At 40.4% G+C, this 9,975-nt stretch overlaps 1 long non-coding RNA gene across 1 annotated transcript; it reads left to right on the forward strand.

Annotated features, from left to right (window-relative positions):
- The first annotated feature begins 253 nt into the window (after nucleotides 1-253).
- LOC147304494 (uncharacterized) lies at nucleotides 254-1,375 on the forward strand. Its single transcript, XR_015126994.1, has 3 exons — nucleotides 254-443; nucleotides 588-870; nucleotides 998-1,375. It is a non-coding gene; the product is annotated as an uncharacterized LOC147304494 (long non-coding RNA).
- Nucleotides 1,376-9,975: the final 8,600 nt, after the last annotated feature.

Consider the following 9,975-nt stretch of genomic DNA (forward strand, 5'->3'; position numbering starts at 1 on the left):
GCCAAAGTCAGCTCATTCAGGTTTGAAACAATGGATCCAAAGAGATGCAAAGGAAGAGGACGTGGTGGAGAAAGAGGACATGGTGAAAGAGGAGGACGTGGTGGAAGAGGAGGAGGAGGTGGTGAAGGAGGAGGACGTGGTGGAGGAAGAGGACATGGTGAAAGAGGAGGACGTGGTGAAAGAGGAGGAGGAGGTGGTCTAGGACAACAGGGAGGAGGGAGAGGTGGAGGAGGACGTGGTGAAGGAGGTGGAGAACGACGGCGACAAGGAAGGGGAAGAGCAAGGGCAAGAAGACAGTCAGTCTCGGATGAAATTCGAGCCACTTTAGTTGACCATGTCCTTGTCCATGGGATGACTATGAGGGAGGCTGGGCAACGAGTACAACCAAATTTGAGTCGCTTCACTGTTGCCTCCATCATCAGAACCTTCAGGGAGGAAAACAGGTAGGTGTACTTGCAGTAAGACTGCTTTGTACAGTAACGTTTAAGTTACTGAACTTATGTGTCTTGAGTTTCAGTATGTTTCCATTATTTGCCTGTAAAATGAATGTGTGACAGTTCCAGTAATGAGTGCTTCTATTTTTGTAGGACACAGAGACGACCACCTGGTGGAGGCAGGTTAAGGCTTTTGTCGGAGGAGCAAGAGAGGGAACTTGTAAACATGGTAATTGCAAATAATGTAATCCGCCTGCAAGAGATTCAAAGGAGAGTGATTGAGGATGATCATCTTTTTCGAGGCATACATGCCATCAGCCTCTCCACAATTGACCGCATCCTCTGAAAGAATCAATTCCGGATGAAACAGGCATACCGAGTCCCTTTCGAACGAAACTCTGACAGAGTGAAAAACCAACGTGTGGAATATGTTCAGGTATGAGTTTTGATACTGTATAAAGTATTGTGTACCATCACAGCATGGCAGTTTATGCTGCCATTTCAGCACTCTTGAACTGTGGTTCAGGGTACCGATTGACTCTACTGTGTTATGTGTTTTGCAGAGAATCTTTGAGATTGAAGGACGGCCTGTTCCCCATGAAATAATCTTTGTGGATGAGGCAGGTTTTAACCTGACCAAAAGAAGGAAAAGGGGGAGGAACATAATTGGCCATCGGGCTATTGTAAATGTCCCTGATCAGCGTGGGGGGAATGTCACTATGTGCGCAGCCATCAGCCAACGAGGGGTACTCCACCGCCATGCCGTACTAGGACCCTATAACACTATGCTTCTCCTTGCTTTTCTTGATGGTTTAAGACAACATATGTTCCAGCTGGACTACAGGGAACCAGCACAGCCAGAGCAGCCTCACTACGTTGTTGTGTGGGATAACGTCAGCTTCCATCGCGCTGCTCTGGTTCGTGACTGGTTTACCAATAACCCAAGGTTTTCTAATATCCTTCTGCCTGCATACTCTCCCTTTCTAAACTCGATAGAGGAGTTATTTTCGGCATGGCGGTGGAAAGTGACCGAGAACCTTATGTCCATGTTCACCTCCTTCAGGCCATGGAAGAGGCCTGCCTAGACATATCAAGTTTTTCCTTATGCTACCTTAATTCTTGCATGCCAGGGGTGGATCAGGCATGCAAGAGGATTTTACCCCCGCTGCCTGGCTGGGGCCAATATAGCCTGTGATGTGGATGAGATTCTCTGGCCTGACCCAGACCAAAGACAAGATGCTGAGGTGGGATAATGTTTCTGGTGTGTGTTGTACTGTATAGTACATGAATGACAATGTGCCACTGTACATACATTGGTTGCGTCTTTTGTGTTTATCATGTGACAAGGGTTTTGAAGGGGAGAACCATAAGCAACCTATTTGTTTTGGAACTATTGTTTTGAATTAATTGTACCAGTGTGCAAAACTCTGTTGTAGTGTGTGTGTTTTTGAGGGCTTGTGTTTGATGTCTGTGGGCAAAGTTTGGTTTTTCAGCAGGAGTGAATAGTTTTGGGTGTAGAGCTTCATTTTGACCTGGAAATAGGATGTTTGGGAAATTGAGTGAGATGTTATGGATTTGTGTTTACTGTTGTGAGGATATGAGGCGTAGTTTCAGGAAATGTGTTTTAGCAATCGAGAAAAACTGTAAAACAAGTACTATGTGTCCCATCTCTCCAATACAGAATATAGATTATAAAATACAAGCTACAACCACAAAAGAAGAAGTTTTATTCTTTTACCAGTATAATAATAAACTTCACCATATGCAGAGTACTACATGATAACGATAATGCTACTTAAACTGTTTGTCAGCTGTCACCAAACTACCTTTAGTTTGCCTATATAATAAAAGACAGGAAGTTCACTTTGCTAATTTCACCACCTGATGATTCATGGAAATAAGAGCCTAAGCTCTCTTTCTGTGTCAATGAGGTGATATCTTTAGTTTTACATAGTCATTTTAGGATTTCCAAAACCATTGATATTAATCAAATGTGAGTTCCTGGATAAAAACAAAAACACACAGAGTGTAAGTTTGCATACCCTCCGCATTGTCTTTTTCTACCCACGTGCTCTTGGTTTCAAAAGAACTCTATTAGCATTTTCTCCCTCCATATTCTTTGTCTTTTATCTGTTTCAGGGCTGCAGGAACACTGGAGTCTACTGCAGCTGACATTTGGGAAATGGTAGTATACATCAGGAGGTTTATAACAGGAGGCTTCCAGCTGATTGGTGACGGTGCTCACTATTGCACCCCCATGACACCTGGTGGTTTGATACACCTAAGTAGAAGTTGTTCATTGTCCTCTATTTCAGAGTCATTGTGTCACATCAGCAGGTCGCCTTTGGGATATGTTAAATCATTAGCTTGGTACCATGAAGCTGAAGTTGGCAAATCTTTAGAAGTGATGTGTTACAATCCAACATTTAATAATTCTTCAGCTATATGTAGGAGAGAGCACTTTTTTCTCTGACATTCACATGGACTTTCTCTTTTTACTTCATTCCACAGAAAAAAAAAGGAAATATAAGTCTATGAAGTTTAGCCACACTAGAGGGATTTCCAGCATGAGCTACCTGAATAAAATCACCCCAAAGAATCTGATTTAATCTGAACTTTTTTTTCTGGTCACACCAGAACGGAAGGGTGGACATTCCCCTTCAAGACTTTCTGCTAGAGGACAGAATTCCTGGATTCATCAATTACTGCAAATTCTTCAGGTCCTGAAGCAGCCAAGCAGCCCCAGACCATTGTACTACCACCATCATTTGACTATTGATCTGATGTTCTGTTTATGAAATGCTGTGTAGTTTTACGGCAGATGCAACAGGACTCAAACCTTCTAATATCAGAATTTTTTGATCATCTGATACTTTGAAGTATGACAAAATGCAAAAAACTAACAACAGAAAGAGGGCTTTTTTCACAGCACTATAGGGAATGTTTCCCTCTAATTTTTCATGTGTCTGAGCGAACACACAAACTCCCTGAGCGATCACTTGGACCACTGTGAGCAACAGCAGATGTGTGCTGGTGATGGGATTTCCGGCTCTTTTTAGAGAACTGGCTCTTCAGGTTGTTTTGTTGCTTTAATTAATTTATTATTGACAATAATATAAAATTAGAAAAGGAAGAAGGACAGATGCAACAACATTGTCATCCCCTATATAGCCGGTGTATCAGAAAAACTCAGGAGAGTTTTCTCCAAGCATGACATCCCGGTGCATTTCAGACCCAGCAACACGCTCAGACAAAAACTGGTTCACCCGAAAGACAAAACTCCTAAACACAGACTTAACAATGTGGTGTATGCTGTACAGTGCAGCGAGGAATGCCCAGACCTCTACATTGGAGACACCAAACAGCCACTTCACAAGCGCATGGCACAACACAGAAGAGCCACCTCCACAGGACAAGACTCAGCAGTCCCATCTGCATCTTAAGGGACACTCTTTCAAGGATGCCAACGTTCACATTTTGGACAGATAGAACAGATGGTTTGAAAGAGGAGTGAAAGAAGCCATTTATGTCCACTGTGAGCGACCATCTTTGAACAGAGGCGTTCTGTCTGCCATCTATGATCCAGTTTTGAGTTCCCTCCCCAGACACGTTAACGCCCACTCACATCCTGGGCCATCTGACCTCAGGAAATCGCATGATAAGGTGGGGCCAGGTCTCACAATTAGTGATGGGATTTCCGTCTCTTTTTAGAGATCCGGCTTTTTCGGTTCGGCTCACTAAAAAAACTCTTTCGGCTCCGAACCGGCTCTTCAGATTGTTTTGTTGCTTTAATTAATTTATTATTAACAATAATATAAAATTATGCACAAAAGGAATTACTAACGTAAAAAAAGTGGTTTTATTTATATATGTTTATATATAAATATATGCGGTGGCACCTAGAGACAAAACACGTACAAACTCCAAAACACATTTCTAGCATGAACTGAACTTCCAAAGCAAAGCTACTAGATCACTTAAATTACACAATTGAAAGCATGTATGTATTGTTTGTGTATTCATACACAAGCACTCATATATATTCAAATAATTTAAAAAAAAGTTCATTTACCTGTTACTACCACACATCAAATCCGGTCGTTGGTACTTGCTGGCTTGTGTAGCCACAAGATAACAAAAGCTCAATACTGCGCCCAGCATCCTGGAGCACTTCTGTTGTCTTTTGTATGTGTTTTGAGTTTTTATATGCTTCTAAGTTTTTACGTGCTTATGAGTTTTTACGTGTTTTGGAGTTTGTACGTGTTTTGGAGTTTGTACATGCTTCAGAGTTCGTACGTGATTTGAAGTTTATATGTGCTTCGTCTCTAGGGGCCACCATAAATATACTTTTATTTATTCACTCCACATAAAATGTAATAAATAAATCATATAATACAAAAATCAACTATTCACATTTCAACTTTTGACTATTTAAATTTTCAGCTTTTTCCTTTTACAAATTTAAAGTGAAAACAACACAAAACACTGCAAACCACAACACAATTAAATATAAATTAAAATATGAAAACATAAAGAAGATGCATATTCTCTGTCATATGGGCCCGCATGAATAAACTTTCTGAATCCTTTATCATCTGCAACCGAAAATAGTTGTGGATGATTACTATACCTTTCTAATGTGATGTTGTTGTCCCTGGCTCTCTTTCTCTCTCTCTCCCTCTGGCTCTGTTCCTGTGCTACTGAGTATAACTACCGCCCCTCCCCCCTCTGCCCAGCGTAAAGCACAAGGATCACGTGCAGAGTGAAGCGGAAAAAAAGTGCGAGAGAGAGAGAGGGTGAGAGAAAAAAAAACCCCACGTGACGGCTCGCGTCGTTCACGTCAAAGAGCCGGCTCTAAGAGCCATTTCGTTCGCGAATGACCCATCACTACTCACAATGAGCTCACCTGAAACCCTGGCTGATTGGGACCCACACCCATTTTCACATCTTGGCTCATGTGATTAAAGGATCATCAGGGGGTCTCCGCCATTTGACCTTAGAACTGAAGAAGCTTCTCAGATGAGAGGTGAATCGTCTTCAGGCAACTTAAAGAAGTCCAGACGCTTTTCTTTGCAAGCTCCTAGATCACTTAAATTACACAATTGAAAGCATGTGTGTATTGTTTGTGTATTTATACACAAGCACTCATATATATTCAAATAATTTTAAAAAATGTTCATTTACCTGTTACTACCACACACCAAATCTGGTTGTTGGTACTTGCTGGCTTGTGTAGCCACTAGTTAACAAAAGCTCAACACTGCGCCTAGCATCCTGGAGCACTTCTGTTGTGTTTTGTACGTGTTTTGGAGTTTTTACGTGCTTCTGAGTTTTTACGTGTTTTGGAGTTTGTACGTGCTTCAGAGTTCGTACGTGTTTTGGAGTTTGTACGTGCTTCTGAGTTCGTACGTGTTTTGGAGTTTGTATGTGCTTCTGAGTTTTTACGTGTTTTGGAGTTTGTACGTGCTTTGTCTCTAGGGGCCAACGTAAATATACTTTTATTTATTCACTCCACATAAAATGTAATAAAAAAATCATAGAATACGACAACCAACTATTCACAGTTCAACTTTTAACTATTTAAATTTTCAGCTTTTTCCTTTTAAACAAATTTAAAGTGAAACAACACAAAACACTGCAAACCACAATTAAATATAAATTCAAATATGAAAACAAAAAGAAGATGCACATTCTCTGTCATATGGACCTGCATGAATAAACTTTCTGCATCCTTTATCATCCACAACTGAAAATAGTTGTGGATGATTACTATACCTTTCTAATGTGACGTTGTTGTCCCTGGCTCTCTTTCTCTCTCTCTCCCTCCGGCTCTATTCCTGTGCTACTGCAAGTGTAACTACCGCCCATCCCCCCTCTGCCCAGCGCAAAGCACAAGGCTCGTGTGCGGAGTGAAGCGGAAAACAAGTGTGAGAGAGAGAGAGGCTGAGAGAAGGGGAAAAAAACCTCACATCGTGCACTTCAAAGAATTGGCTCTAAGAGCCATTTCGTTCGCAACCGACACATCACTAACGTGTGCACTGTGGTCACGCCAGCATCGAATCCATCCAAGTTACATGGTTTATTAAAATAAACCAATTACAGCATTTACATTTATGTTAAGACTACTTATAATTAACTGCTTTAGTCCACTTACAATGAAATTTTAAAAGAATCTTGTTCGTGACCTGTGTAGTATGTTAACACTATTGGAAGTAAAAAATAACTTGAACTCCAATTTTGAAAACTTTCTTTTTTTTTCTTTTTTGTCTGGGAGAGAGTCCTGTAACTCTGTCTGCAAAATACAGAATATAATGACAAATGTTGGGCAATTAATTATATAGTTACTTCTTCAAAAAAGTAACTGGGTTGTGCGAACAACAAAGTTTTTTGCAGCTGTTTACCTAAAAGATGCAGCCAAGGTGTTTTTTTTAAATAAACATTTCAAACTATTTACTGAACAATCAGCTGTTCTGCATCAAATTTGATGCCACACAAATTATTTGTGCCACCCCAAAAAATAATTTCTGTTCACTATGAGATAAAGGAGAACAGCCTGATACCTGCAGGCCTGACAACAGGAGATGTATCACTCCTGTAACTCCTGTAACATTCAGCAGTTGCCTCATTGTTCTGACACACACAACAAAACTATTGACTACACTACACACTAACTACACAAGATTTGCGCTAAACATCTCAAAACACCGCAGTCACTCCTAAAACTTCCGCCCTTCCTAAACAACTAAATGCCATGTTGCCATATCATTTTTTGATTGGTCGACATGGTACTTTTTTCGACCAATAGGAAAGTTTGGGGGGGGGGTTGGGTGTTGTTTTTGCTCACAGGTGGAGAGTGCTTTCCAGCATTTTCCTTATAAATCGCCTTTTTTACGTTTCTTACCGCAGTAAATATAAACAACGATAGTATTCAAGAAGAAAACCAAACATTGCATATATTTTTATCATAACTCTGGTTTTACGTGGCCTATCAACACAATTTAAAAAATTGTATAAAGTCCACACTTTTTCCATCAATTGTTCCGTCTGTCCTGCTCACATCTCCAATGGTCGTACACGTTGTCATTAACGTGGCTTCACTCCATATCAGCAACGCTGCTTTGCTAGCTAAAGCACTGGTGTCGGCACATAAGGACGCTGTCATAGCCTGTCAACAATGTTGATTAGCTGTGTAATGTGAATCGCATTATTGGCTGGACTATGGGATAAGGTGGCATCGTTCTAATCCCATACGGGAGCAGCCAGTCGCTTACTGACTAACACTGCAAAACAGAATTGTTAAAGTATTAATTTTAATTTCAATTCAGGTTAGATATTTTTTTGTGCACAACGCAGATTTTCTGTGCGCAGAGACCGTGCCAGCAGAGCACAATTGCTATAGGTACTCACAGTGTGCTTGTATAATTTTTTCTTATGTCTGATTTTGGTACATTTTTAGTTACCCTCCACTTTAGGAGGAGAACCGCCCAGCTAGTATGATCTCTCGTAACTGCTCTAGCTTTTCAAAAGGAAATGGCCAGGACAGAAACAGTTGTGGCCGGTTATTTAAAGGGTTTTGGGGTAGATAAAAATCAGAAGTGGCTGTAGTTGGATGGCATAAGTAAGTGGCTGTCTATTGTTTGGGTAGCTGACTGCACTCAAATGGGAAAATTTGCCTGTTAGCTGTAATATTCAGGTTTGTAAAGCACTTTACAAACTCTACAAAAGCACTTTATATAATTCTATTTTTTCCTAGTGTTCATTTGTTTGTTTTTGTTTCTAGAAAAAAGAACTAAATTGAGAGACTGCATCTTAGCTCATACAAATGCCCTCATAATTGTAATAAAAAAAAACATGAAATTATATTTTGCTTTATCTCATTATCGCATGACTTTCCAGAGAAACAGACAAAAGGTCCCGTTTAGTGGAAGGATTAATTGATATGGTTTGAAAATACCATCTTCTTGCTTTCCTCCTAACCACCACTTATCGTTCCTTATGTTCTTGCTGTGTACGGGTCTTTCTGAAATAGTCTGAGCAAACTTGTGTGCAGCTGAAGAAGCTTATCCTTGATTTAATGAGTAAATTATTTACTTTTATGCAAACTTTTTTTGTGCTTTTTTGCAGTTTAACACCAGGTTAATGAACTTGCTAGCTAGCTAGTGTTAGCCTAGCTTTCATACCACTGATGCTCTGTGTACATGTTGCTACTTCTTGGCTTATATTGCTTAAAAAAAATTACACCACAGTTTTAAAAACCTTCAGTGTCTCAGTGAAATTTATTGTTGTTGGTTGTTGGCAGAGTGAGCTTAGCAGCTACTAGATAAGAGCAACAACAAAATGTTCCTGGAAGGTGCAACTGTTAGCAGGGTCGTTTTCAATCAACACACACTGTTAGGTGGCAAAATCAACCCAGACTATTTAGTATATTCTTATTCTCTGCATTTATTTTAATGCTTTGTGACTGCTTTTCAATATCTGTGGCCTCTGTTAATGTCAAAATTAGGCATTCTTTAGTAACACAGGCAAACTGTCGTTACATTTCATCAACCAACATTTCTGTTTAATTACATTTACAGAATGTAATTGTAATTTACAGAATGTAATTAAACACTGTGTAGGGTTCATGGTGCTACACAGTGCTCGTGTCCTTGGCGTGAATTGTGACAACTCCAACTCCAAATTTGTACAGTGGCTCCACTTCCGTGACAAAGTCCGTTCTCAACACCTAGTGAGAAAACACATTAGTTGGTCTAGCAAGCTATGCAAACCATGGCTGTACTGATGTGAAAGATCTAAGCTCCAAATTCAGGGGAAGGATGCTCCGAAGTATGTATTTTGAGGCAATGACGTCACGGCGACACGACGAAGGCTGTCCGAATTCAAAGAGTACTCAAATGTGGCGACAAATGCGTGCTACTTTGCCCTGAATTTTAAGGATGGGTCCAATGTATCCTTCGTGTCCTACTATATCCCAGGATTCATTGTGGGCCATCTGTCGCATACATTCCGAACCAGAAGAATTTTTGAGCAGAATAATGGCGGGTGAATTGGGTGTGACAGTGGGAGAGGAATTCACATTCATTTTGCGAGTTCGCGAGCCGAAAATGGCCACCTCTTTACTGGTGTGAAGAATTCTGCCACTGTGGCTTGGAGGCAGTGGCAGTCCTAGCCTGTTTGGCGCCCTGGGCGAACACTCCCTCTGGCGCCCCCCCCAACACACACACACACAGACAAAACATATTAAGGATTGTACATTAACATAAAGATGTTGTACACTCACACCTATATGAAGAGAGAGAGAGTATGCATAGTTTGCAAACGGCTACCAAACAGACATCATAATTCGTCATACAATGAGAACAGGACAAATCAACAATTGACAATGACTAATTAATATTAAGATCTGTAACATAATGTATTGTTTGGAGTTTAGTCTGTTACTGTTACTATTTTTACCATTTCTTCTTGGAGCAACTGTAACGCACATAATTTCCTTAGGGATTAATAAAGTATTCTGATTCCGTTTCTGATTGTTTCAGGA

Source organism: Aulonocara sp. 'chitande type north' Nkhata Bay, linkage group LG22 (genome assembly GCF_057382095.1).
Source record: "Aulonocara sp. 'chitande type north' Nkhata Bay isolate Kocher_YH1m ecotype deep benthic linkage group LG22, A_spYH_male_GT1.1, whole genome shotgun sequence".
Classification (NCBI taxonomy): domain Eukaryota; kingdom Metazoa; phylum Chordata; class Actinopteri; order Cichliformes; family Cichlidae; genus Aulonocara; species Aulonocara sp. 'chitande type north' Nkhata Bay.